The following is a 27549-nucleotide window of genomic DNA, read 5'->3' as shown; positions in this document are numbered from 1 at the left end:
ATCCTGAAAGATGATGCTGTGAACGTGCTTGCACTCAGTATGCCAGCAAATTTGGAAACTCAGCAGTGGCCACAAAACCGGAAAAGGTCAGTTTTCATTCCAATCCCAAAGAAGGGCAATGCCAAAGGATGTTCAAACTACAGCACAATTTCACTGATCTCAACACACTAGCAAAGCAATGCTCAAAATTCTCCAAACCAGGCTTCAACAGTACCTGAACCATGAACTTCCAGATGTTCAAGCTGGATTTAGAAAAGGCAGAGGAATCAGCGATCATATTGCTAACATCTTCTGGATCATAGAAAAAGCAAGAGAGTTCCAGAAAAACATCTACTTTTGCTTTACTGACGACACCAAAGCCTTTGACTGTGTGGATCACAACAAACTGTGGAAAATTCTTAAAGAGATGGGAATACCAGACCACCTGACCTGCCTCCTGAGAAATCTGTATGTAGGTCAAGAAGCAACCGTTACAACTGGACATGGAACTACAGACTGGTTCCAAATCGGGAAAGGAGTGCATCAAGGCTGTATATTGTCACCCTGCTTGTTTAACTTATATGCAGAATACATCATGCAAAATGCTAGGCTGGATGAGGCACAGGCTGGAGTCAAGATTGCCAGGAGAAATATCAATAACCTCAGATACGCAGATGATACCACCCTTATGGCAGAAAGCGAAGAGCTAAAGAGCTTCTTGATGAAAGTGAAAGAGGAGAGTGAAAAAGTTGGCTTAAAACTCAAAACTCAACAAAACTACGATCATGGCATCTGGCCCCATCACTTCATGGCAAATAGATGGGGAAACTGTGGAAACAGGGACAGACTTTTTGGGGGGCTCTAAAATCACTGCAGATGGTGACTGCAGCCATAAAATTAAAAGACAGCTGTTCCTTGGAAGAAAAGCTATGACCAGCCTAGACAGAATATTAAAAAGCAGAGACATTACTTTACCAACAAAGGTCCATCTAGTCAAAGCTATGGTTTTTCCCGTGGTCATATGGATATGACAATTGGACTCTAAAGAAAGCTGAGTGCAGAAGAATTGATGTTTTTGAACTGTGGTGTTGGAGAAGACTCTTGAGAGTCCCTTGAACTGCAAGGAGATCCAACCAGCCCATCCTAAAGGAAATAAGTCCTGAATGTTCCCTGGAAAGACTGATGTTGAGGCTGAAACTCTAATACTTTGGCCACCTGATGTGAAGATCTGACTCATTTGAAAAACCCTGATGGTGGGAAAAACTGAAGCTGGGAGGAGAAGGGGACAACAGAGGATGAGATGGTTGGATGGCATCAGTGATGGGATGGACATGAGTTTGAGTAGGCTCTGGGATTTGGTGATGGACAGGGAGGTCTGGCATGCTGCAGTCCATGGGGTCACAAAGAGTCGGACATGACTGAGAGAATGAACTGAACTGGATAGTCCAGAGAGGGATACAGAAGGATACATAAGCAAGACCATGTGATAAGCCTTAGAGAGGGAAAATGTAAGGTGTAATGGGAGTCCCAGGGAGGCTTCCTAACACAATGTGGAGTCAGGAAACATTTAACAAAGCAAGTGACTTCTACACTAAGTCCAGGAAAAGGGGCAGCAATTAGATGACAGGGATGGGAAGAGAGTGGATCCAGCAGCAGCAACAACAGGCAAAGAGAATGTGACATTCTGATTTAATAATAGGTCTATGTTGGAAGTGGATATTGGTCCTTTTAAAGAATACAGATTTAGATGCCAAAGGCAGGAAAGAATCTGAGCTAATCTCCCCTTTCAGAGCTGATTGTGTCTTCTCAGACCATGAGCTGTTTTCAACTGGGGACTATGGCTCCTGTCTTTTGTTATAATTATTGTCATTTTTCTATAACTAGCCACAGAACAAATGTTCAATGAAATATAAACAACTATTGATGAACAATAGCCATGGGGGAGAAAGGAAGGGCAATTTCTACCTAGTCTGTGCTTAATATCGGTTACCAGTTGTTGAGGGTATGTTCTAAGTCCTTCTGTCTCCAGGACTTAGCCCAAGATGTGTCACAAGTGCTGAATAAATCCATACTGAATGAATAAGTTAATGTATACTGCAGAGATGAGGAAAATGAAGCTCAACGTTTCTTATTTGGGGAAGTCACAAAATTGTGTGATTCAGGACAAAGCTCCAAAACTGATTCTATTACACCATGTTCATGAGATATGTCCAGGTCACTCTATGGATAATGACTCCCTTAGATATCTTGTCTTTCAGGGCCATGGAGAATGCTGACCCATTTGTCACTTTGGTGAAAACTTTATCCCCTCTACTAGCTAATGGTACCAAAAGTGTACCCTCATTACAGACACCTCTTAGCCCACCTTCTCCCACTGACCCAGCACCCTGTGGAGGGGAAGGTTTGTAGCACATTGACAGAACGAAAATCCTGGGAGTGGGATTTTTTGGTACAATAGAGCTGTGCAGAAGTGCGATAGGGAGGTGGGACTCTGGAGAGAAATGGAAGGTACCTGGAGTAGAACTCAAGATGTCCATGCTGAGAGGATCGTTGGGAACCTGGGCCCTTCATGTACTCAGCATTAGCATAACAAAAAAAAGGGATGGCCACAAGAAAAGAAAGAGGGCCAGACAGACAAATTCCTGGGGGACCAGGAACCTTCTCTTTCTTTCACTTAGTTGAGCTAGAGGAGCTGTGGTTGCCAGTCTTTCCTTGTGACTTGACATTTTTATGGGTTTGGCTATTTTTAACACATTTAGAGTCTACAGAGTGTGTAGAAAGATCAATAGTAGTTGATAAAAGGTATGTTTGAAAAGACATGTCTTAGGTTCTATGTGTTATTCCCACGCCCATATAAGTATATAGAATCTTTTTCCTATCTATAGCTTAATTAACATAGCATCTATTATGGGTTTTAGAAAAGTAATATTTATTGACTAAAGTGCGATGTTTCACAATCTATGTGTATCAAAATTTTAGAAACAAGAAACTTGTTTATCACCCCACTTTTCTTCCTACCTCTAAAATAAAACAAGGAACAGGCATTAATTTGAATTTGTCTTGCCTTTGGTGAATAGGTTTTTATTACTCTATAAACTAATTTCTTAAAAAGTATAGTAAATAGTTTTATACATAAAAACCAAAGGCATCATATTGGTATTATCTATGGGTACTGAATTTTAAGTAGAGATGATCATATCACAGAAGATAATCTCCAAAGATTTTTAATTTTCACTATAACCTTAAGTTTTCATACTAAGCCTAAGCTTTGGATTTTTGTACTGTTATTTTAGAAATACAGCCTTTTAAACTATCTAAGCTCTATTTTCAAATGTTCCTCCATTTTTTTGCAGGCCTCATACTTCAGTGCTATGTAAATGAACATGTTTTCTCCTTTTCTCTAAAAATGTAAATTCCCTTACGTGGGCTTTACCAAAACATAGCTGGCTTTCTGATTAGAACAAACCACAAATAATAATAAAAAAAAAAAACCCACACACCTCCAATAAAATATACAACTCCCAAAAGGGAAACCAGATTTCAATCAAGAATTTCCAGAAACCATAGGGTGGTTTACTTAAAGTATATACTTTAAAGCAAAATGCTTAAAATTCTTTCCATGTTTTCCTTGTGATGTATCTTCATGTATGAGTTAACTTCTTACATTCCTGCAGACTTAGCTCCTCATGAAAAAGTGAAAGTGAAAGTGAAGTCGCTCAGTCGTGTCTGACTCTGTGACACCGTGGACTGTAGCCCACCAGGCTCCTCCGTCCATGGGATTCTCCAGGCAAGAATACTGGAGTGGGTTGCCATTTCCTTCTCCAGGGGATCTTCCCAACCCAGGGATCAAACCCAGGTCTCTCGCGTTGCAGGCAGATGCTTTAACCTCTGAGCCACCAGGGAAGCCCAAGAAGGCCTCAAATTATTTTCCTTTTCCTTGCACAACTATAGTATTCTCCTCTGTTTTTAAATGGCTCTGTAGTGTCTTGAGAGAGCAGACACCAGTGGTAAGGAAAGAGCTCCTCAATGAACAAGTCCTAGCCATGGACTCTGAAGGGCCAGGTCACTGTGGGCACTGCCCACTTTCGCCATGTTCAGTAACACCTCTCTGTTGTATAAGAGCATTTGCAGCAAGACTGCCTGCATAAAGCATTTGAACTTACATAATAGGGGGAATAGAGCCCCACTTTAGTAAACTATGAAGTCATTTTGTGGCTTCCATTTTGAATGGGACTCTTCATTGGGATGATAAGACTTCAGCAAATTTTTCTCATAAGTTTTCATCTATTCATGAACTTGTATAAAAAAGTAGCCTTGCTTTTAAGTTAGGTTTTTATGGAAGGAAAAACTTAGTAAAAATTTTTTTGTTAACCATCTGCTATGTTACTTCAGAGTTTTAATTGTCTTTCTTTAAAGATATATACTCAAAATTTCTGTTTCTCTTTAAAATGTAAATAGCTTTCTTTAGTTCCATTTGAAGCCTTTGGATATAATTTGATTTAGAACAACTAAGTTTAAAAATAAAGCCTTTTCAACTATTTAAGCTGTACTTTCACCACTTAAACTACTCAAGACTAAGTTTTACTTAGTCTATGTGGTTACAACCTGTATTGGTATAGGAGTAGGTGTATGGCAAATGTTTAATTTTTAAATTTTTATTGGAATGTAGTAGCTTTATAATGTTGTATTAGTTTTACTGTACAGCAAAGTGAATCAGCTATACGTATACATATATCCCCTCTGTTTTAGATTTCCTTCTTGTTCAGGTCATCACAGAGCACAGAGGAGAGTTCCCTGAGCTATACAGTAGGTACTTATTGGCTATCTATTTTATACATAGTATCAACAGTGTATACACACGTGTACGTGTATATATATCCCAACCTCCCCATTTATCCCACCCTCACGTTTCCTCCTAGGTGTTCACACATTTGTTCTCTAAGCCCAGTGTCTCTATTTCTGCTTTATATATACGATTTTCTGTACCAATTTTTTCACAGTGTATGCTTTTGTTCCTATCTTAGTACCCTTTCCATGGGAAACATCCTTCCCACAATCTTTAATAAATTATGTTCATGTGGTTCATCTGATCTGCTCCACAACCCACCCCTTCATATTCCAGTTATGCGCCAGTGATTTGTAGATGACCCAGGCCTAAGTACTCCATTCTGGGCACAGTGAGTCACCCAAGCCAATCAGGCCATGCAGGGAAGACACACTTGGGGATCTTGGTGCTGACACCAGACATTCTATTGGCATATGAAGGAGAAGAACCAGCACCCATGGCTTAAGCTTATACAATTTGCATTTCTGCCACTTGCAACTCCAGAGGATCTGTCTATATAGAGAGAAGTCGGGGTGCTAGCACTGGTTTTACAATGAAGTGTCATAGTATATCTGACATATGCACTCACTCAGTTCCATTCTTTTCTTTTAAGAATGATGCAATGGATATGACCTTATATTAGAATATTATACAATTTTAACAAAAATATGCTATTAGATTTTAAGGGATTACCTTAATTTAGGTTAATCTCAGAAGTACTTGCCACAGATGGTGCTATATAAATTTACTGAAGAACATCATGAAATAAAATAAAAATCTATATGATGATACAATGTCTGTTACTTGCATTTTGAAATAGCAGCTGTTACATTTGTGAATGAGATTACTGATGATCCACCAAAAGATTTGAACTAACCCAAGCCAGTTTGTCTTCTTTACCTGATAAGTTATTGGTTGTAATCATTTTATTTCAATTTATTTGGGGTGAAAGATTCCATTGTAGGTCTGTTGGTAAAGAATCTGACTGACTGCAGTGCAGGAGAACTGGGTTCAATCTCTGGGTTGGAAAGATCCCTTGGAGAAGGGAAAGGCTAGCCACTCCAGGATTCTGGCAAGGAGATTTCCATGACAGTCCATGGGGTCCCAAACAGTTGGACATGACTGAGTGACTTTCACTTCACTTCACTTCATATCCCATGCCTAAACTCATTTTGGAACCACTAAGTTAAACAAAGGTTGTTGTTTTTAAACTGCAGGTCTTCTTAGAGCTCTATGTTAATGTGTATTTTAAATCTACATGAGGGAAACAGAATATTTAGCCTTTCGATGGAGAAACAGTGGAAACAGTGTCAGACTTTATTTTTCTGGGCTCCAAAATCACTGCAGATGGTGACTGCAGCCATGAAATTAAAAGATGCTTACTCCTTGGAAGAAAAGTTATGACCAACCTAGACAGCATATTCAAAAGCAGAGACATTACTTTGCCGACTAAGGTCCATCTAATCAAGGCTATGGTTTTTCCAGTAGTCATGTATGGATGTGAGAGTTGGACTGTGAAGAAGGCTGAGCGCCGAAGAACTGATGCTTTTGAACTGTGGTGTTGGAGAAGACTCTTGAGAGTCCCTTGCACTGCAAGGAGATCCAACCAGTCCATTCTAAAGGAGATCAACCCTGGGATTTCTTTGGAAGGAATGATGCTAAAGCTGAAACTCCAGTACTTTGGCCACCTCATGCGAAGAGTTGACTCACTGGAAAAGACTTTGATGCTGGGAGGGATTGGGGGCAGGAGAAGAAGGGGATGACAGAGGATGAGATGGCTGGATGGCATCACTGACTCGATGGACATGAGTCTGGGTGAACTCCGGGAGTTGGTGATGGACAGGGAGGCCTGGCGTGCTGCGATTCATGGGGTCACAAGGAGTCGGACACGACTGAGCGACTGAACTGAACTGAAGCTTATTTAACCATGGAACCATTTACTACTAAACATTTTCAGGAATGAGTGTTCTATAAGATACATTTTGGGAAATTCCAATCTATGTTGTTAAATTGAGCCTGTGTATAGTGCTTGCCAGTTGCTAATACATGTTAAAATAACTATCCAAGTACAGAAGGGATCTTTCTTTTTATGAGCACAATAAAGGACAGAAATGGTATGGACCTAACAAAAGCAGAAGATATTAAGAAGAGATGGCAAGAATACACAGAAGAACTATACAAAAAATGTCAGGAGCCATGACAAAATGGAGGCATGGCCCCAGACCCCTCTCCTCATTCTGCAGACACGGTCCCGGGATGAAGGAGTTAGGCCTTATAATTCTGACTTGTCTTTTCCTCTCCTCGGCTGAGTTGACTGAAAAGGAATATTAAGGTGCTTATTGTTCTTGAGAGGAGCATGAGAAGGCACAAAGCCTTCTGTGGCTGTGCTCAGAGAATAATTCATAAAGTTAATCATTGACATTTGTTTAACAACTTTTACAAAAGAGTGTTCCTGGATGAGCACATAGGCCGCAGCTTGAGGCCGTGGGAGGGATTGCTATCTGAAGCCTATTTGTGAGGAAAATATTTATGGCAAGAGTTTGCTGAATTTAGGTCTTAGGAGTAATTAAAATAGTTAGAAGCTAAAGATTTAAGGAATGTTGTAATGTTAGCATATTCTACTATAGCTTATTGAAATTAGGGACTTTAGAGATATTATTAGCTAGAAGCCCTTTCTAAGAAATAGTGAGCTTAGGTACTAGTGGCAAACAGGACTTAGAAAGATAAGAAATAAACTGAGGAATGTGGTATGCAGTCCAGACATTAGCATGAGTTACAGTGTATTCACAAGGACACAGGAGAAAAAGAAGATAAGAGAATCACTGAGGCAGAAACTCCTTTTGAGGGGCAACAATGATTTATAGAGACAACAAATCTGGGTCAGTGGGAACTGAAAATATCAAACCTCTTACCTAATGCTTTTGTAAAAGTATAAAAGAGAATCATAAGCTTGAAATAAACAGGCAGTCCAAGAAAACTGAGAGGCTGACTCAGTTCTCGCTGACACCGCTCAGCCCTTCAGGATGAATCCCTGGCTGCTGGAGCTGGACTCCGGCAAAAATTTCATTACCCAGACAACCACAATGGTGTGATCACTCACCTAGAGTCAGACATCCTGGAATGCAAAGTCAAGTGGACCTTAGGAAGCACCACTATGAACAAAACTAGTGGAGGGGATGGAATTCCAGTTGAGCTATTTCAAATCCTAAAAGATGATGCTGTGAAAGAGCTGCACTCAATATGCGAGCAAACTGGAAAACTCAGCAGTGGCCACAGGACTGGAAAAGGTCAGTTTTCATTCCATTCCTAAAGAAAGTCAATGCCAAACGATGTTCAAATTACCGCACAATTGCACTGATCTCACACACTAACAAAGTAATGCTCAAAATTCTCCAAACCAGGCTTCAACAGTCCTTGAACCATGAACTTCCAAATGCTCAAGCTGGATTTAGAAAAGGCAGAGGAACCAGCGATCAAATTGCCAACATCTGCTGGATCATCAAAAAAAGCAAGAGAGTTCCAGAAAAACATCTACCTTTGCTTTATTGACTATACCAAAGCCTTTGACTGTGTGGATCACAAAAAAATGTGGAAAATTCTGAGAGAGATGGGAATACCAGACCACTTTACCTGCCTCCTGAGAAATCTGTATGCAGGTCAAGAAGCAACCGTTACAACTGGACATGGAACAACAGACTAGTACCAAATCGGGAAACGGATACGTCAATGCTGTATACTGTCACCCTGCTTATTTAACTTATATGCAGAATACATAGTGCAAAATGCTAGGCTGGATGAGGCAAAGGCTGGAGTCAAGATTGCCAGGAGAAATATCAATAACCTCAGATACACAGATGAGACCACCCTTATGGCAGAAAGCGAAGAAGAAATAAAGAGTCTCGTGATGAAAGTCAAAGAGGAGAGTGAAAAAGTTGGCTTAAAGCTCAACATTCAGAAAACTAAGATAATGGCATCTGGTCCCATCACTTCATAGCAAATAGATTAGAAAACAGTGGAAACAGTGACAGACTTTTTTTTTTTTTGACTCTATAATCACTGCAGATGGTGACTGCAGTCATGAAGTTAAAAGACACTTGCTCCTTCGAAGAAAAACTATGACCAACCTAGACAGCATATTAAAAAGCAGAGACATTAGTTTGCCAACAAAGGTCCATCTAGTCAAAGCTATGGTTTTTCCAGTAGTCATGTATGGATGTGAGAATTGAACTCTAAAGAAAGCTGAGCACTGAAGAATTGATGCTTTTGAACTGTGGTGTTGGAGAAGACTCTTGAGAATCCCTTGGACTGTAAGGAGATCCAACCAGTCCATCCTAAAGGAAATCAGTCCTAATATTCATTGGAAGGACTGATGTTGAAGCTGAAACTCCAATATTTTGGCCACCTGATGTGAAGAACTGACTCATTTGAAAAGACCTTGATGCTGGGAAAGTTGAAGGCAGGAGGAGAAGGGGATGACAGAGGATGGGATGGACATGAGTTTGAGTAGGCTCTGGGAGTTGGTGATGGACAGGGAAGCCTGGTGTGCTGCAGTCTACGGGGTTGCAGAGTCGGACACGACTAAGAGACTGAACTGAACTGATAACGCCTGCCAGTTGCTAATACATATTAAAACAACTATCCAAGTACAGAAGGGATCTCTCTTTTTATGCATTTTATGAGTCACCATGCTGGAGAATCAAGAGTACAGAGATTTGAACAGCAGTTCTACTTACTAACTGGTCTTTTAGCCTGTTACCTCCTATGTTTTTAGTAAAAGTCAGATAGGGTCTTTTCTATGTCTAGGTTACCCTTCTGCATGTGTGTGTGCTCACTCAGTCATGTCCAACTCTTTGTGACCCTATGGTCTGTTGCCCACCAGGGTCCTCTGTCCCAGGGATTTCCCAGGCAAGAACACTGGAGTGGCTTGCCATGTTTTCCTCCAGGGGATCCTCTGACCCAGGGATTGAATCCACATCTCCTGCATTAGCTGGAGGGTTCTTAACCACAGAGCTACCTGGGAAGCCCCAGGCTATCCTTCTAGTTAACTCCTTATTCTTAAAATGAAAGTGAAGTGAAGTCGCTCAGTCGTGTCTGACTCTTTGCGACCCCATGGACACCAGGCTCCTCCGTCCATGGGATTTTTTAGGCAAGAGTACTGGAGTGGGTTGCCTTTTCCTTCTCCAGGGAACTTCCCGACCCAGGGATTGAACCCAGGTCTCCCGCATTTTAGACAGATGCTTAACCGTCTGAGCCACCAGGGAAGTCTCTACCTTATTCTTAAAAAAAAACAAAAAAAACTAGCTAAATCTTGCCATCTTCCCTAATGTCCTCTTTGTTCCTGTGTTGTTAAATCATAGCATAGATCACACTACACCATAACTCTCTTTTATCAATTTCCCCTGTTAAACTTTGAGCTACTTTAAAGCCAAAGTATGATTTAGCCATTTTTATATCTCTACAGACAAAGCACAGTGCCTGACATTTAGTAAGTTCTCAATGAGTGGTGGTGCCAATCAGAAAGTCATCCCTCTTAGCTGCTTATGCTTGCCAGTGGAAAACTCCAGCTGCTAGTTGATAGGAAAGGTTTAAATGGTCAAAATACTTGATGATATCATCATCAATATGAATTCCAGTAGTCTTCAAGAAAGGATGCTCTCACGACTAGGGAGTGTAGCAGGAGAGGCATAATGAGATCAATGCTATAATGTGTGCTAAAATCAAGAAAAAAACCTTTAATCTCTATGGATATATAACATTCTCATCACTCATATGTGACGCGATATTGCAAAAGGTATCCAAGTTATTTTTAGGCAAGAGAGGAAGTTCTATCATACACAGGTATAAAAATAGTTTTAAAAGACCTAATTCATTCCTTGTTTTTCAACATACTGCAATTTTCTAAGTTAAATTTCAATTTCTGTTACCAGGCTTAAACTAAATAAATGTCACAAAGTAGACAAATGACTTTTATTTATTTATTTTTAATTTTTATTTTTACTTTATTTTACTTTAGAATACTGTATTGGTTTTGCCATACATTGACATGAATCCACCACGGGTGTACATGAGTTCCCAATCTTGAACCCCCCTCCCACCTCCCACCTCCCACCCCATATCATCTCTCTGGATCATCCCCGTGCACCAGCCCCAAGCATCCTGTATCCTGTATCGAACAGAGACTGGCGATTCATTTCTTACATGATAGTGTACATGTTTCAATGCCATTCTCCCAAATCATCCCACCCTCTCCCTTTCCCTCTGAGTCCAAAAGTCCGTTCTATACATCTGTGTCTCTTTTGCTGTCTCGCATGCAGGGTTATCATTACCATCTTTCTAAATTCCATATATATGTGTTAGTATACTGTATTGGTGTTTTTCCATCTGGCTTACTTCACTCTGTATAATAGGCTCCAGTTTCATCCACCTCATTAGAACTGATTCAAATGTATTCTTTTTAATGGTTGAGTAATACTCCATTGTGTATATGTACCACAGCTTTCTTATCCATTCATCTGCTGATGGACATCTAGGTTGTTTCCAGGTCCTGGCTATTACAAACAGTGCTGCGATGAACATTGGGGTACACATGTCTCTTTCAATTCTGGTTTCCTTGGTGTGTATGCCCAGCAGTGGGATTGCTGGGTCATAAGGCAGTTCTATTTGCAATTTTTTAAGGAATCTCCACACTATTCTCCATAGTGGCTATACTAGTTTGCATTCCCACCAACAGTGTAAGAGGGTTCCCTTTTCTCCACACCCTCTCCAGCATTTATTGCTTGTAGACTTTTGGATCGCTGCCATTCTGACTGGTGTGAAATGGTACCTCATTGTAGTCTTGATTTGCATTTCTCTGATAATGAATGATGTTGAGCATCTTTTCATGTGTTTGTTAGCCATCCGTATATCTTCTTTGGAGAAATGTCTATTTAGTTCTTTGGCCCATTTTTTGATTGAGTCGTTTATTTTTCTGGAATTGAGTTGCATAAGTTGCTTGTATATTTTTGAGATTAGTTGTTTGTCAGTTGCTTCATTTGCTATTATTTTCTCCCATTCAGAAGGCTGTCTTTTCACCTTGCTTATAGTTTCCTTTGTTGTGCAGAAGCTTTTAATTTTAATTAGATCCCATTTGTTTATTTTTGCTTTTATGTCCAGAATTCTGGGAGGTGGGTCATAGAGGATCCTGCTGTGATTTATGTCGGAGGGTGTTTTGCCTATGTTCTCCTTTAGGAGTTTTATAGTTTCTGGTCTTACGTTTAGATCTTTAATCCATTTTGAGTTTATTTTTGTGTATGGTGTTAGAAAGTGTTCTAGTTTCATTCTTTTACAAGTGGTTGACCAGTTTTCCCAGCACCACTTGTTAAAGAGATTGTCTTTACTCCATTGTCTATTCTTGCCTCCTTTGTCGAAAATAAGGTGTCTATAGGTGTGTGGATTTATCTCTGGGCTTTCTATTTTGTTCCATTGATCTATATTTCTGTCTTTGTGTGACAAATGACTTTTAAAAAATTCCTTGTAAGCAAACCACAGTTTGAAGATAAAGCAAAAATGCAAATTACATAAGCACAAATGAACTACAAGAAGAAAGAAAGTGAAAGTGAAGTCGCTCAGTCCTGTCTGACTCTTTGCAGACCCCACGGACTGTAGCCCACCAGGCTTCTCCATTCATGGGATTTTCCAGGCAAGAGTACTGGAGTGGGTTGCCATTTCCTTCTCCAGGGGATCTTCCCAACTCAGGGATTGAATTTGGGTCTCCCGCACTGCACGCAGATGCTTTACCTTCTGAGCCACTAGAATTGACTTTCCTCCAATTTCTAGTATAAACTTTAGTCCGATTTAAAAGCTAAACACAATAACAATCTAATTAGGGGGAAAAATCTCATAAAATCCCCAGTTGATTGATCAAGAAATTCTGAAACATGAACTTAATTCTTATAATAGATTAGCTGAGATTAGTAGATGATGGGATAAAGACATTGCAATTGCTAAGACATTGGTAATATAGCTTACCCAAAAAGTCTAGTCTACTATTTAACACATTATTTTCTAGGTGTGTAGTAATTGTACATATACACTAGTCATTAAATACTGAAATAAAGCATATTATTTATGAGATGTATCATTTATATATATATTTCTTAAGTGCTAGGGAAAAATGGGATGGTGCGAGATAGGGATTTTGTCTCATTGTGAGTAATCTTTAGGCCAATGCTTTGTCTAGTCTCCTGAGAGGCACAGGCTTGATGAGTCCACATATTTAAGGGCAGAAACAGAAAAAAAATAAGTCAAGACTGAAAAAGAAGTGGGAGATGGTGCAACTTCAGACTGAGATCTGAAGCTAATACATTTTATCCAATTTTCATGGAAAGCATCCTCCTCAGCATTGATCTGTGCTGCCCACAAGACTGGGGACTACCTTCCTTTTTTCCTACTAGAACACTTAACTGAGGAATCTGTATTTTCCACATCAGGGCCAAACAGTCATCAATATCTATTCAGTTCTAGCACTGTATTCCCTAAGATATGTATGAAAGTATAATATAATTTCTAAATGTACCTCTTTAGAATAACAGCTGCTGCTGCTGCTAAGTCGCTTCAGTCGTGTCCGACTCTGTGCAACCCCATAGATGGCAGCCCACCGGGCTCCCCCGTCCCTGGGATTCTCTAGGCAAGAATACTGGAGTGGGTTGCCATTTCCTTCTCTAATGCATGAAAGTGAAAAGTCAAAGTGAAGTCGCTCAGTCGTGTCCGGAGTTTTAGCGACCCCATGGACTGCAGCCTAGCTACCAAGATATAATTCACATTTAAAACAAACCACGTACATAAAATGTACAATTCAATGGTTTTCAGCATATCCATAGAGTTGTGTAACCGTGACCATACTTTCAACAATTCTCCGAAAAGGATTGTACTCATTAGCAGTCATTCCTCTTCACTTTGCCCACCCACAGCCCTAGGCAAACATGAATCTACTTCCTGTCTCTGTCAGTTCAGCTCAGTTCAGTCGCTCAGTCGTGTCCGACTCTTTGCGACCCCATGAACCACAGCACGCCAGGCCTCCCTGTCCATCACCAACTCCCGGAGTCCACCCAAACCCATGTCCATTGCGTCGGTGATGCCATCCAACCATGTCATCCTCTGTCGTCCCCTTCTCCTCCTGCCCCCAATCTTTCCCAGCATCCGGGTCTTTTCAAATGAGTCAGCTCTTCACATCAGGTGGCCAAAGTATTGGAGTTTCTCTGTCTCTTAGATTTGCCTATTTTGGACACGGCATATACCTAATGCATTTTTAGTACTAGGTTTACTCCTTATTCTGCAAAATTCTACCCGAGTTCAGAAGGATGTAACTTTGCTCTGGCATTCTCTTGCCCTGACAGAAAGAAAGCACAGACCTACAACAGGAAGCCCTCAGTATCCAGCTAGGTTCTGGAACAATCCAAAGCTGAAGAATATAGCTAGTAGCAGTTCATAATTATTTGTGTGTATGGAAATGGAGGAATGTAATAAAATATCAGTTTTTGTTTTCAAATAAAATATTTAATAAAATATCAAATATTAATAAAATATCCTATTTGTGTTTTTAAGCCTTATACATGATTATAAACAATATCTTCAGAACATTCTTCTGGAATGTTTTTTTAAATTGTATCCAGCTAGCTTTTCACATATTATATGCCAGGCACTATGCTTCATTTTTGAAACAATCCAGAAAATAGGTCAGTACTATTATTCCCATTTTAAAGATAAGAAAATTGAGACTCACAGAAGTAAAGTGAGCTGCCCCAAGTTACACAGCTTGTTCATGGAAGAAATAAGAACTGAATTCAGGTCGTTACTCTCCATCATGTGTACTTTCCATCATGTTACATTTTCTACCCTCAGACAACCAGTCCTTTTGAAAAAAGAATTTGTGCAAGAACTAAGTCGATAAAAGCAATTTATACTTCTCCAAGATTTTTTTTTAAAGTTACCTATGATTACAGTTCAGACAATTCTATATGCAACAGAAATGCTTCACTGTAACTGATAATATGGGATTGAGGCTATAGCATCTAGTTAAAAAAAAATCCCTTTTCTTGGTTTGCTGGTTCCCCCAGTGGCCCCAAATACAGAAGAGCTTAGAAATTTGAGCTTTAGTATCTACCATTCTCCTCATTCACACTTCAATACACAATTCTCTCTCCTGGTTATTAAATCCCAGTGAAGCTTGCTGCAAAATAAAAAAATAAGAGAAAATAATGTGTAGTCATTTTACACAGCCTGGAGTTAGAAATTCAGCATGGGGAGAAGAAAGAAACGAGGGGAAAAGAACTGGCAGATTACAAGGTCAGCCCCCATTAGCAGCCACAGTGACATAACAGTATCAGAGAAACGTCTGATCACCTTACCAATCATTGTGGGCTCTTGCTGTGTTAATACAGTGTGTTCCAAGTAGACTGCTGCTCTTCTAGCTTCTAAGTGCCTTTGGCTTAAAGATACTGACATTTCCAGGAGGTGTACACATTTAACCTGGGGCAGGAATCATCTTCTGCAGTAAACAGCACTGCCTCTATGCAGATGGGGTTTCCAGAGCCCACTAATACAAGTCCTCTGTGAGCGGAGACCAGCCAAGGCAAGCAAGACTGTGTGGATGGATCAGCCGGGCTTGTCTTGGTACAGTAACCTGATAAACTTAAACTGTGCAAGACACCGCTGGTGCTGAGAAACCCAGTTGTTCATAGTAACAGGAGGCTCTCCAATAAGGCTGGTGAGAAATTCAAGGGTCCTGTCTGCTGGTAATATCCGGGGCACTACCTCATCCTCTTAATTAACCCCCAGAGAGCTAGCCAAGAAACTGCTCTGATTACAAAATAATGGGTCCATCAGGCACAATTAGTACCCAAGTGAAACATGGCAGTTTGCGAGTGAAAAGGACTGAAGTAAACAATCCCAGGCCCTGAAAGGGGCTCACTTCCTAATTAACCCTTAGAGGGCTCATCTGTTTGCCGAACAAAACTCAGCCCCAAGCCTTTGCCAACTGGCATGATGGATAAATGGTTTTTGCATCAGATCTTGCTAGGCAAGGCACTGGCAGGTGGAAATGACTAGCCCCTAAAGACTTACACCACAGAACACTTGGAAAACACACAGGGTACAATGAATTTATTAAAGAGAGGATGTATTATGGAGAATGAGTCCTAGAAAGAGTCTTGGAAAAATCCAAATTCTTAGAAGAACAGCCTCCCTGCCCTTGTTATTTGAGGACAAGACATGTTTTCTTCTCTCTGACAGCTCCATAGAAATTAGTATAAGATCCTCCACACAGGATGTATAAAGCCTAACTTGTGGGTGTAGTTTGTTTTAGAGCGAGATTGGAAGTGATAAAACTGTTGATTTTTTTTGACTCTACATTAAAAAAATTAACCAACCACTGTCTCAAGATCAATCTTAATAAGCATATTTTTATTCTATATTCTGATGAGACTTGTATTTTTTTTCATTGCTTTATTGCGAGTCCCTAGAGCAATGCTCGATTTTAAAGCAAGTGTTTAAAAAAAATGCTCGTTGTATAAATGTGTGAATGACCTAAAAAGAGGCTACTGTGAATAAGGGGGTGGAAGAGTTGGGGAGCAATTATCCAAAGCACATATTTAAGCGGTGCCTGGTTTAAAAAAAAAGGGCAAATCGTTACATACACTCTATTGTGTTGGGTTTATCATCTTTAATTGTGTGTGTGTATATATAGATATATATATCTTTTAACTTTTTAAAGTATAACTTTTCAAAGTATTAACTTTTCAAAGTATACAATTTCTAAACATCTAAGAGAGTCAGATTCAGGATATTGGTTACTGAAATAAGCAAACCTCCTCTGTTAGTCCTCAGATTTTACGTCTTCCTGGGATAGAGGAGAGCATGTGCTAGATTCAACATGAAAAGTGAAAGTGAAAGTGAAAGTGAAGTCGCTCAGTTGTGTCCAACTCTTCGCAACCCCATGGACTGTAGCCTACCAGGCTCCTTCATCCATGGGATTTTCCAGGCAAGAGTACTGGAGTGGGTTGCCATTTCCTTCTCCAGGGGATCTTCCCCACCCAGGGATTGAAACCGGGTCTCCCTCATTGTAGGCAGACGCTTTACTGTCTGAGCCACCAGGGAAGTCCAGATTCAACATAGTATGATGGTAAAAGGTAGCACCTTTGGAGCCATAGGCCCTGATTTTGAAAATTGACTTTGCCAAAATTTTGCTATGTAGATTTTAAAATCATTTAAGCTTCCTAAAGTTTAGTTTCCTCACCTATAATAAAAAGGGGCTAACGCCATCTACTTTTATCCATGGACAGAGGAGCCTGGAGAGCTACCGTCCATGGGGTTGCAGGAGGATCAGACATGACTGAGCGACTAACACTTTTCAAAGGGATCGATAATTGTTAATGATGATGATAATAATAAAAAAGTTTTGATTCTGATGAGAAAGAAAATTATGGCAGTACCTTATAAATGACACACAGCAACATCCATAGATATAAGAAAGAACTTCGATGGAGTGTTATATATGCACACACATATGCAGATAATATTCTCAACATAAATCTAGACAACCAACCAACAATAAAATCAAAGAGGTTCCCTTATGGCTCCTGCTATGTCCAAAACAGAAAATCAGAGGGATGTGGCTTGTACAAAGGTACTACAGTCTGATTCGTACAAAGGCCCTGTAAATCTTCAGTGGGGCAGAATCAGCACCCTGTTCCCTTTTTTATTTTATCTTTAAGCAAAGAAACCTACTGACTTGGGGATACCGAAGAGAGTCTGGATTTTTCCCCAAGATTTTGATTGTTAGATCAGCTGGCTTGTATCATAGTCTCTCTGAATTTTTGTGGTCAGTAGCAGAGAACGAAGCTTGGGAATTATCAGTGGTTGCTTATGTTTCAATGGGTCAAAGGAGTACTGAGATCCTGGTTTGTATTTGTGTGTGTGGCATGATGATGTAAGGGGCTTCCCTGATGGCTCTGCGTTAAAGAATCCACCTGCCAAGGCAGGAGACGCAGGTTTGATCCCTGGTTCAGGAATATCGCCTGGAGGAGGATATGGCAACACACTCCAGTATTCTTGCCATGCCTAATTCCATGGACAGAGAAGCCTGGCATGGCAGGCACCAAGAGTCAGACATGACTGGGCGACTAATCACCCGTGCATGACTAAATCTGTGTTCAGGAGTGGCACCGTGGCAATCCCAATAAGAGGTCATGAGCCAATGCTTAGAGGAACAGCTTGTCAGCCGAGCTCCGTGTGGTCCTGAAATTGTATCATGACCTCAGCCCCTTTGGGGCTTCCTAGGCGGAAACCTTAGCTAGGAGAATAGGAATACTCCTGAGGATAGAGCCAGGTCTCTTTCCACATGAGGTTCAAAATCCTCGGCTTAGTCTTTCTTTATTAAACTGCCATTGAATGATAAGATTTAGAGGGAAGAAATGTATTTCTCTCCAGAATAAAATTATCTTCTGTTCTTCCTTCAAGGCTGACTTAACAAGATCTTTAAAAAATAGAATGGGTCTTAAAGAAACCCATCTGGCTTCTGAATGCCAAATTTGCTCTAAATTCCTGGGAGTCAGGCTACGCTGTCAATATAATCTGAGCCATAATGTGTTATTCATGTTTCTCTGAGGTCATCAATGTCTTTGCTTGCTATTCTTACCATTCTTCAGGATAATGGTGCTTAGTGAAGCAATTTCTTTTTAACTCCTATCATATGCCTAGTTACAGGCTATATTCAAAAGGCTATTGTAAAGTTCTACACCTCGTTATCATCCTTCCTCCAGAAGTTTAAATACAACTTAGACCTCTTCACCCATCTTGTCTCTTGTTTAATAACTAATATCTGCAGATATGGACTATGACCTCAGTCATCTTATTTTATGCCAGCACTCAGTTTTAAAATATTCAGATCATACACTTAAAAAAGTATTTACGAGCATAAAATATTTTCACAGTACCAGACCATTTAAAAATCTTTGTGAAAAATTAAATATCAGCAACTGCCAATTGGCTATCTAAGGATGCACTGTTAAATTGCACCATGAAAAAATAAGTTACTGGTAAGAATACTGCACATTTACCAAAACTTAAAGGTACTAGAAAATTACACAAAAATCTCAGGTGTTACTTTTACTGGACTGAATGTGATACTAAGGAGAATTGGGTCTCATTTACAAAAAAAAGTATTTGAAAACAAGAGTGCTCAGATTTTTGTCCTTTCTTGGAAAAAGTTGCAAATTTGGAGTTACTGAATGGGTGTTGGGAATCCAGTCGTGCCATCAGCAAGCCAGTGACCCTGGAAATTTCACTTTGCCTTAATGGGCCACTTTCTTCCTACAAAACATGGCTCACAGGGTTGTTGTGTGATCCAAACCTTAACACTCTCAGTAAATTCCAGGATGCTAAGAATTCCTAGATTGTAAGCAAATCTTGGATAAAAAGTTTAATTCTGAGAAGCAAAGGATATGGCACAAATCATGAGTCTTTAATGACATGATACTATTGCTAGCATCTCTCATTTTATGGGCAACCGATAGTTTAAAAGTCATTTATTAATGCACAAACTTCTTTGATCATTTCAACAATGCTAGTAAGTAGATATGCTGGGCTTTCAAATCTCCATTTTACACACAACAGAGGATCAGAGAGTTAAGGTGACACCTACTGAGACCTCTGTCTCTTAACACATGGGTTAATTCTCTCCCTTATGTCCTAAACTTAGGAGTAAGGCTGGTCTCAGGAAAAATACTCAGCAAAGTTACAGCACAGCACTTTTAGGCATCAGGTAATTCTCTGGACTGACTGAAGACTTTGTCTCCTCTAGAGCGCCTTTATTTACCTCTTGATTGAATCGCCAAATTGTTCAAACTTTATAGAATCCTGTTTTTTCTTATCATTCATTCATTCATTCACACATGCATGTCAGGCTGCCATGACAAAATACTTTAGACTGGATGGCTTAAAGAAAAGAAATGTATCACAGTTTTGGAGGCTGGGAAGTTGAAGATTGAAATGCTAGATTCAATCTGAGCCCTTTTTCTTGGCTTGCAGGTGGCTGCCATCTTGCTGTGTGTTCACATCTTTGTGGCCACAGGAGCGTGAGCTGAGGTGGTGGTGCTCTTCTTACAAGGAACTAATCACATCTCATGACCTCATCGAAGCCTAATTATCTCCCAAAGACCCCATCTCCAAATACCATCACACTGGGGGTTAGGGCTTTAACATATCAATTTTGTAGGGACACAAACCTTTAGTCCATTATAGTGCACGTTTTCATTCATTCGCTCATTCATTACAAGGTTAGTCATAACAACTTTTACTCATTCAGTGGTGAGCATAAAATGCTATTTTCCATATACACCATAATATTGATCTTCAAAAGCATTTCTATAATATATTAAACAAAAATTGTATTTCTATCTTCCATATTAGGAAGCCAAGTCTCAGAGACAGAAAGTTAACTTTTCAGCTTGGTTTTAAATCCAATTCTAATTGGATTTAATTCTAATTGGTAAATCTAATTCTCCACATATAACATAGCAAGGTAGTGTGAAAGATACAAAAGCATTCATTCAGACAAAATATTTATAGAAAATCTGCTATTTTCCCACTACAGTTCCTGGGGACACCCAGTGAATAAAACACACAGAATCACACTGTCCTTTTAAGCTTGTATCTAGAACTTTTACCCCCAGAATAACGCAGTTTGAAAGTACATGTGCACAAAAACCTACAATAAAGGGAAGCAGGAGGTAAAGAGCCATGTGAGCAGTGAAGGTAGGAAAATGCTACAGAATTTCAAAGTTCTAAAGACCAGTTCCCTGTAGGAACATCTCAGAAAACTTCTCCACAGAATGGGAAGCTGATGAAGTGAAGTCTGGAGGACAAGTGGATAAAGACATGAGTGAGCAGGAAAAAGAGACTAGAGGGCCCACTAGACTCTCAGTTCCCCGAGGAAAGGGGTTTTGTCCCTTATATTAAGGGTCTAGGACAGTTACTGGCATTTAGAAAGTGCGCAATAATTGATTACCTTGGTAAAGGAGAGCTGCAAGCATAGAATACGAGTGGCACCCTGAAGGAGGGAAGATAAAGCTCAAGGTGTGTCTATAGGAGCTTCCATGGAAAGAAAAGATTGGCTGCCTTTAACCTAAAGATCACAGAGAATATATACTTACTCACTTCACTTGAAAACAATATAATGTGGGAATTCATTTCTCTACTTGACAGATAAATATTAAGGCTCAAAGATACTGTATACCTCACCCAAAATCAATGAATAAGTGAATGATGAAAAATTAATATATATATTATTACATATCCACAGCCATCTGATTCTAAAGCTTCAGTTCCTACTCTTTACTCAGGGAAGAAATATAAATGTAGATATAAATATAGGTATAAAAATATATTTAGGAGTTGTTATCCCAGAGGGAAAACTAAAAGAGAGTCAAAGACAGATCATGTCATAAAATGACTATATAATTTGCCAACAAAGGTCCATATAGTCAAAGCTATGGTTTTTCCAGTAGTCAAAGCTATGGTTTTTCATGTATAAATGTAACAGTTGGACCATAAAGAAGGTTGAGCACCAAAGACTTGATGCTTTTGTGGTGCTGGAGAAGATTCTTGACAGTACCTTGGACAGCAAGGGGAATCAAACCAGTCAACCCTGAAGGAAATCAACCCTGAATATTCATTGGAAGGAATGATACTGTAGCTCCAATATTTTGGCCACCTGATGTGAAGAGCTGACTCACTGGAAAAGATCTTGATGCAGGGAAAGATTCAAGGCAAAGGGGGTGGCAGAGGATGAGATGGTCAGATAGCATCACTGACTCAATGGACATGAATTTGAGCATACTCTGGGAGATAGTGGAGGACAGAGGGGCCCGGCATGCCACAGTCCAAGGTCGTGCCAAGAGTCACACATGACTTAGTGACTGAACAAAAACATACGACTTTGAATCATTCTGCTCTCGAAGTCTTTGCATCCTGTCATAGGCCACATAAACCCTCATAAAATGTGCACATAACGGTCAAGATAAAGCACAGATTTTGTTGGAACAAGAAATGCCCATCCTGGACTTCCCTGGTGGTCCAGTGGCTAAGAATCTGCCTGCCAATACAGGGGATATAGATTACATCCCTGGTCCAGGAAGATTCCACAAGCCATGGGACCATGCAACTATTGAGCCCACATTCTGCAATTACTGAAGCCTGCATGTTCTAGAGCCCATGCTCCACAACCAGAGAAACCACCACAATGAGAAGCCCACACATTGCAACTAGAGAGTAGCCTTCGCTCACCACTGCTTTAGAGAACCCGTGCCCAGCTATGAAGACCCGGTGCAGCCAATAAATAATAAAAGGTAAAGAAATGCCCACCTTATCTTCAGTACCCTCCTACACACAAGTGCTTACGTACAAATATCCTCTCTTCCATCCACCAGCACAAAGCATGATTTATTTAAGTGAGTAATAAAGATTGCCAGATTCTTCTACTTTCCTGCTCTTGTGGTTTCTTGGAGGGTGACTAGTTTATTTTTTGTATATTAACACCTGTGGTTGATGTCTTGCACACACTGTGGACAGAGTCTGGACACTGTACCTTTTCTTCTGCATTCTGAGAACCATCTTCCCTAAGAAAACACAGCTGTAGGCACACCTCCCAACCTTTCTATTTGGAGCGATTCCAAAGAGATGGTCATGCAGGAGAATATTAAGCAGAGATTACACCCCTTGGCCTAAGAACATTTCCATTCTCTGAGTTTCAGCAGATAAACAAAAAATTTCAAAATCTCAACCACACAGCTTTATGTAGTGACTGCTTGGTAAAGAAATGAATCCTGACAACACAAAGTAGTACTTCACTAGGCTATACCATCAGGCTAAAAGGTTTAGTGCAATTTCTTTGCAAGGGAGAATCATATATGCCCTCCCAGCAGGGCTTCAAAATATTCCACTTTCTGATTTGAGCTTTTAAACAATAACCACTTGGTAAATGAAGCAGAAACTCTCCCTCTAGATTGTTTGTCGCTGTTGTTGGGTTTTAATTGCTAGGAAGTGAGGCAGGAACAGAGTAAATATTTTTTTTGTTCATTTCATCTGTAACTTCACCAGTACAGACACCCTGGAGTTTTGCTCAGATATTGCTGCTGAGGGGCCAGGAGCTGCTCTGTTGTTTAAATATTCGAGGCTGCTTCACTTAAAGACCAGAAAGGGCAGGGATTGAGACCTACTAGGACTCACAGACCTCTGACAACACAAGATGCCATCTGGGATTTCCTGTCTGTCTCTGGTCTATATTTGGTGGTTCAGACCAGTCTCCACTCTCCAGGGACCACGGGCTGGTGTGGAATTTACTTAACCTCCCTTGGTCTTTGGTTGGACTTCTTAGTTCATGTCTACATCCTGATCCATGATATCTTCCTTACACACCCTGGGCCTGAGCTTATTGGATCTGGATCTCACCAGATCCCAGTTCTAATTCTCCTTCGGACCAGCCACTCGGCTTCTCAGTGGTTCTACCAGTATTTGGAGTGGGACGCACATGAAGTTAAACTCCTTAAAATCAACGGCCATCTGTCAAGCTAGTCAGCTGCATGCAAGCTCAGTCGTGTCCTACTCCGTGACCCTGTAGACTATAGCCTGACAGGCTCCTCTGTCCGTGGGATTTCCCAGGCAAGAATACCGGAATGGGTTGCCATTTCCTCTTGCAGGGATCTTCATGACCCAGGGATAGAACCTGTGTCTCTTGCATCTCCTAATTTGGTGGGCAGATTCTTTACCACAGGCTTCCCTGGTGGCTCAGCTAGTAAAGAATCCGCCTGCAATGTGGGAGACCTGGGTTTGATCCCTGGGTTGGGAAGATCCCCTGGAGAAGGGAACAGCTACTCACTCCAGTATTCTGGCCTGGAGAATTCCATGGACTGTATAGTGCCTGGGGTCGCAAAGAGTCAGACACCACTGAGTGCATTTCACTTTCACTTCTTTACCACTGGCACCATCTGGGAAGCTGGGCCACCTCAAAGAAATGCCTTAATTTCTCCCAGTCTCAGATTGTCTATTTAATGAGAATGGGAATAAATGGCCTGCCCCAGCCATGTTGCAGGGATTCTATAAATTGATATATGTGAAAGAGCTTCATAAAATATGAAGTGCCTTTTCTACAGTTAAAATATAACAACAAAAATATTTTCTGGTTTGTTCTCTGCTGCCCTCTCCTGGTTCCCAGGTTCCATCACTATTTAACGGGGGCGGGGGTGGGGGTGGGGATTAACCCTTTACATTTTGATAGCATCAGTGAATAGACCAGTGAATAGCATCAGTGACAGGAGAAAGGTGTTTTTTGTTTTGTTTTGTTTTGTTTTTAATACACCCTGTTTGTATATATATATAGTATGTTACACTCATTGGTTACAGTTTTCCTAAACTCTATTCACATTTAGAGTGCATCTCTTCTGAATTATTGAATATTTTCAACTCAGATTTCTTTCTCTGTTTTTCAAATCAGTCTCATTTTCTGTGCTAGCAAGATCATTTTTTGATGCGGATTTTTCTTAAAAGCTTTACCACGTTTCCCAAGATTTTCTTCTAAAATATCAGCATATCTAGTTTTACTATTTCTGAAGCTGGGCTTTCTTCATTTTATCAGAGTTGTTTCAACGGAAGAAAGGACAAGAAGGACTCATTCTCTCCTTAAATGATTTACTAACAGAAACAAAGGAGTTCTATTGTGTATCACATCACCAGGATAACAAAGTTTATAATCAGGCAATGACAAGGGCATCACAAGTGCTGCCTAGCTGACAATAGTTGAAAAGGGTGTCATCTATTACAAGATCTACCTCGATTTTAGAGAAAACAAAATGTGAAAATTGATGGATGTCTCATCTTTTTGATCCTTTATTATCCATGATCCTTGCAGTGGTGGTGTAAAACCATCCAACTGGTTTCACAATGACTTCAGGATATGAAGAGATTTTAGCATGCCCAGGATTCACTGGCATGTCATGCCAGAATCCTCTACTCCACTGACTTTATTTGGTCATCTACCATATGTCAGATAATTCACACCTATGCCCTGCAGTTATGCCCTTGGAAGGCATAGTTTTTGCCTTTCAGAAACCACAGCTTGTAATGAGTGCTCCTAACCCAATGGAGAGGGCTTTCAAGTTATAGACCAGACTGGTACATAGAAACTTACTGCACGACTACTTCTAGAGTAGTCTGTTGATCCAAGCTTCTCAATTTAGAGATGAAGAAACTGAGAAAATAGTACCTTACCAAGGTCAGCCACATTCACTAAACAATGAATGGGCTTCCCAGGAGGGGCTAGTGGTAAAGAATCCAACTGCCAGTGCAGGAGACATAAGACACAGGTTTGATCCCTGGGTCAGGAAGATCCCCTGCAAAAGGACATGGCAACCCTCTCCAGGATCCTTGCCTGGGGAATCCTATGGACAGAGGAGCCTGGTGGGCTAAAGTATATAGGGTTGCAGAGTCAGACACAACTGAAACAACTTAGCAAAAATAGTGATAACTATATGTACTATATGTTGGAGTGTTTTTTTGGTCCTGGAATAATTTAGGAATCCATATTAGTGAAAAAGATGAAAACTACTGATTTTAAGAAATTTAACTAAAAGAAGATTTGTAATGAATTCATTTCATTTGGTGGCTTTATTTTCTATATGGATAAATGATAGGGTACAGTATGAGTAATTTAACCTTTTGAAAAATTCTTCTAAATTATGTAATTTTATTTTTTAATTACAGAAAAATTTATACTTAAGAAAATATATCTATAATATATTATGTATAAAAACCATGCAAATTGCTAGAAGAACATCCACATTAAGAAACAGGATATTTCATTTATCCTTGAAGCCTCTTATTAAGGGGCTGTTCTCTCTTCCCCTAATAAGTCATCAGCATTCAGAACTTTTATCATTCCCTGGACATTTCTTCATAGCTGTTATACATATGTATGTATCCTGAAATACTGTTTAATTTTACATATTTTTAAATGCTATATGAGGGGTATTGAAGCATATGTATTATTCTCACAACAATTTTTTCTCTGTTCAACATTGTGTTGATGAGATTCATGCTGTTAAAATGAGCTGTTTCATTCATTTCACTGCTGTTTAGTTAACACTGAACCAAATTTTTTCTATTCATTCTATTGATGGACATTTGTTGGTTCCAGGTCTTAGTATTATAATCAATGCTGTACATTTATTCTGTTGTACACATGTAGAACTCTTTCTAGCTTAAATATATAGGAAAATAATTTCTGGGTCACTGAATGCCCACATTAGCAACCTTACTGGATAATTTATACATATACCAGAAACATATGAAAAATCTCCTTTTTCCATTGTTCATCAAGACCTGTTATCCTCCTTTAAAACATTTTTCAATTTGGTGTGTCTAACAGTAGCTCATTGTGGTATTAATCTGCATTTTCTTGGTTAAAAATGAGAAAATATCCTTTAATGTATTTATCGGAATGTTCTATTTTCTCTTCTGTGAAATGTTTGTTCTTTTGCCTTTAAGTGTTTTTAAGTAGTTTGTCTTTTTCTTATTAATTTGAAAAAGCTCTTTATGTATCATAGATGTTAATTCCTTTTTGGTTTTACATATTATAAATATCACCTATCATGCTGTGGCTACTCATTTTTTATATATCTTTTGATAAATAGTTTACAATTCTAAGATAGTCAAATATATTTTCTTTTATGATTTCTGAGTTTTGCATCATGTGTTAGTTTGAGGGAAATACCTAGGGGTTTCTTTTTCCCATAGAAATTAACAATTGCTCCAGTAATATTGCCTGAATAATTTTTTGCCTAGTGGTCGGCAATATTATGTCTCTAATATTATTCTATGGCCTGTTTGCATTCTCACTCACCTGTGTGTCATGTCCTAAATAATATTGTTTCTAATCAAGTTTTGATATTTAGTACTACAACTAATCCTGCATTTTCTTCTTCATGAATTAACTTTCACTGATCCTTTGTTCTTCTATATACCTTTACAATTATATTAGGATTTACTTGGAAATGAATTCAATTAATCAGGTTTTTTTTTTTAAAATTCCAGTTTGTCCTTCTAATGGTTTGAAATTTTATTCATTAATTTCATTCTGTTAATTGACCCTATTAAAGTGTGAATATGAATAAAGTGGAAGTGTTAATCTCTCAGTCATGTCTGACTCTTTGCGACCCCATGAACTGTAGCCCACCGGGCTCTTTTGTCCGTGGAATTCTCCAGGCAAGAATACTGGAGTGGGTAGCCATTCCCTTCTTTAGGGGATCTTCCCCAGCCAGGGATAGAACCTGGGCCTCCCACATTGCAGGCAGATCCTTTACTGTCTGAGCCACCAGGGAAGCCTGAGAATACTTAAAAGTCTAATATTAATCAGTGTCTTTAACTTCCTGTCAAATAATAAAAAGATCTTAGAGTACTTTAAATTCCTAACCCTCTCCTGGATTACATTAAATTGCTTCTCAACAGTTTACCTTAAACTTTCTTTAAAATTGCAGCACTATTTACAATAGCTAGACAGTGGAAGCAACCTAGATGTGCATCGACAGATGAATGGATAAAAAAGTTGTGGTACATATATACAATGGAATATATTACTCAGCCATAAAAAGGAATGCATTTGAGTCAGTTCTGATAAGGTGGATGAACCTACAACCTATTATACAGAGTGAAGTGAGTCA

This window comes from Budorcas taxicolor, chromosome 8 (assembly GCF_023091745.1).
Source record: "Budorcas taxicolor isolate Tak-1 chromosome 8, Takin1.1, whole genome shotgun sequence".
NCBI lineage: Eukaryota > Metazoa > Chordata > Mammalia > Artiodactyla > Bovidae > Budorcas > Budorcas taxicolor.
Note: the sequence above shows the minus strand (reverse complement) of the source record.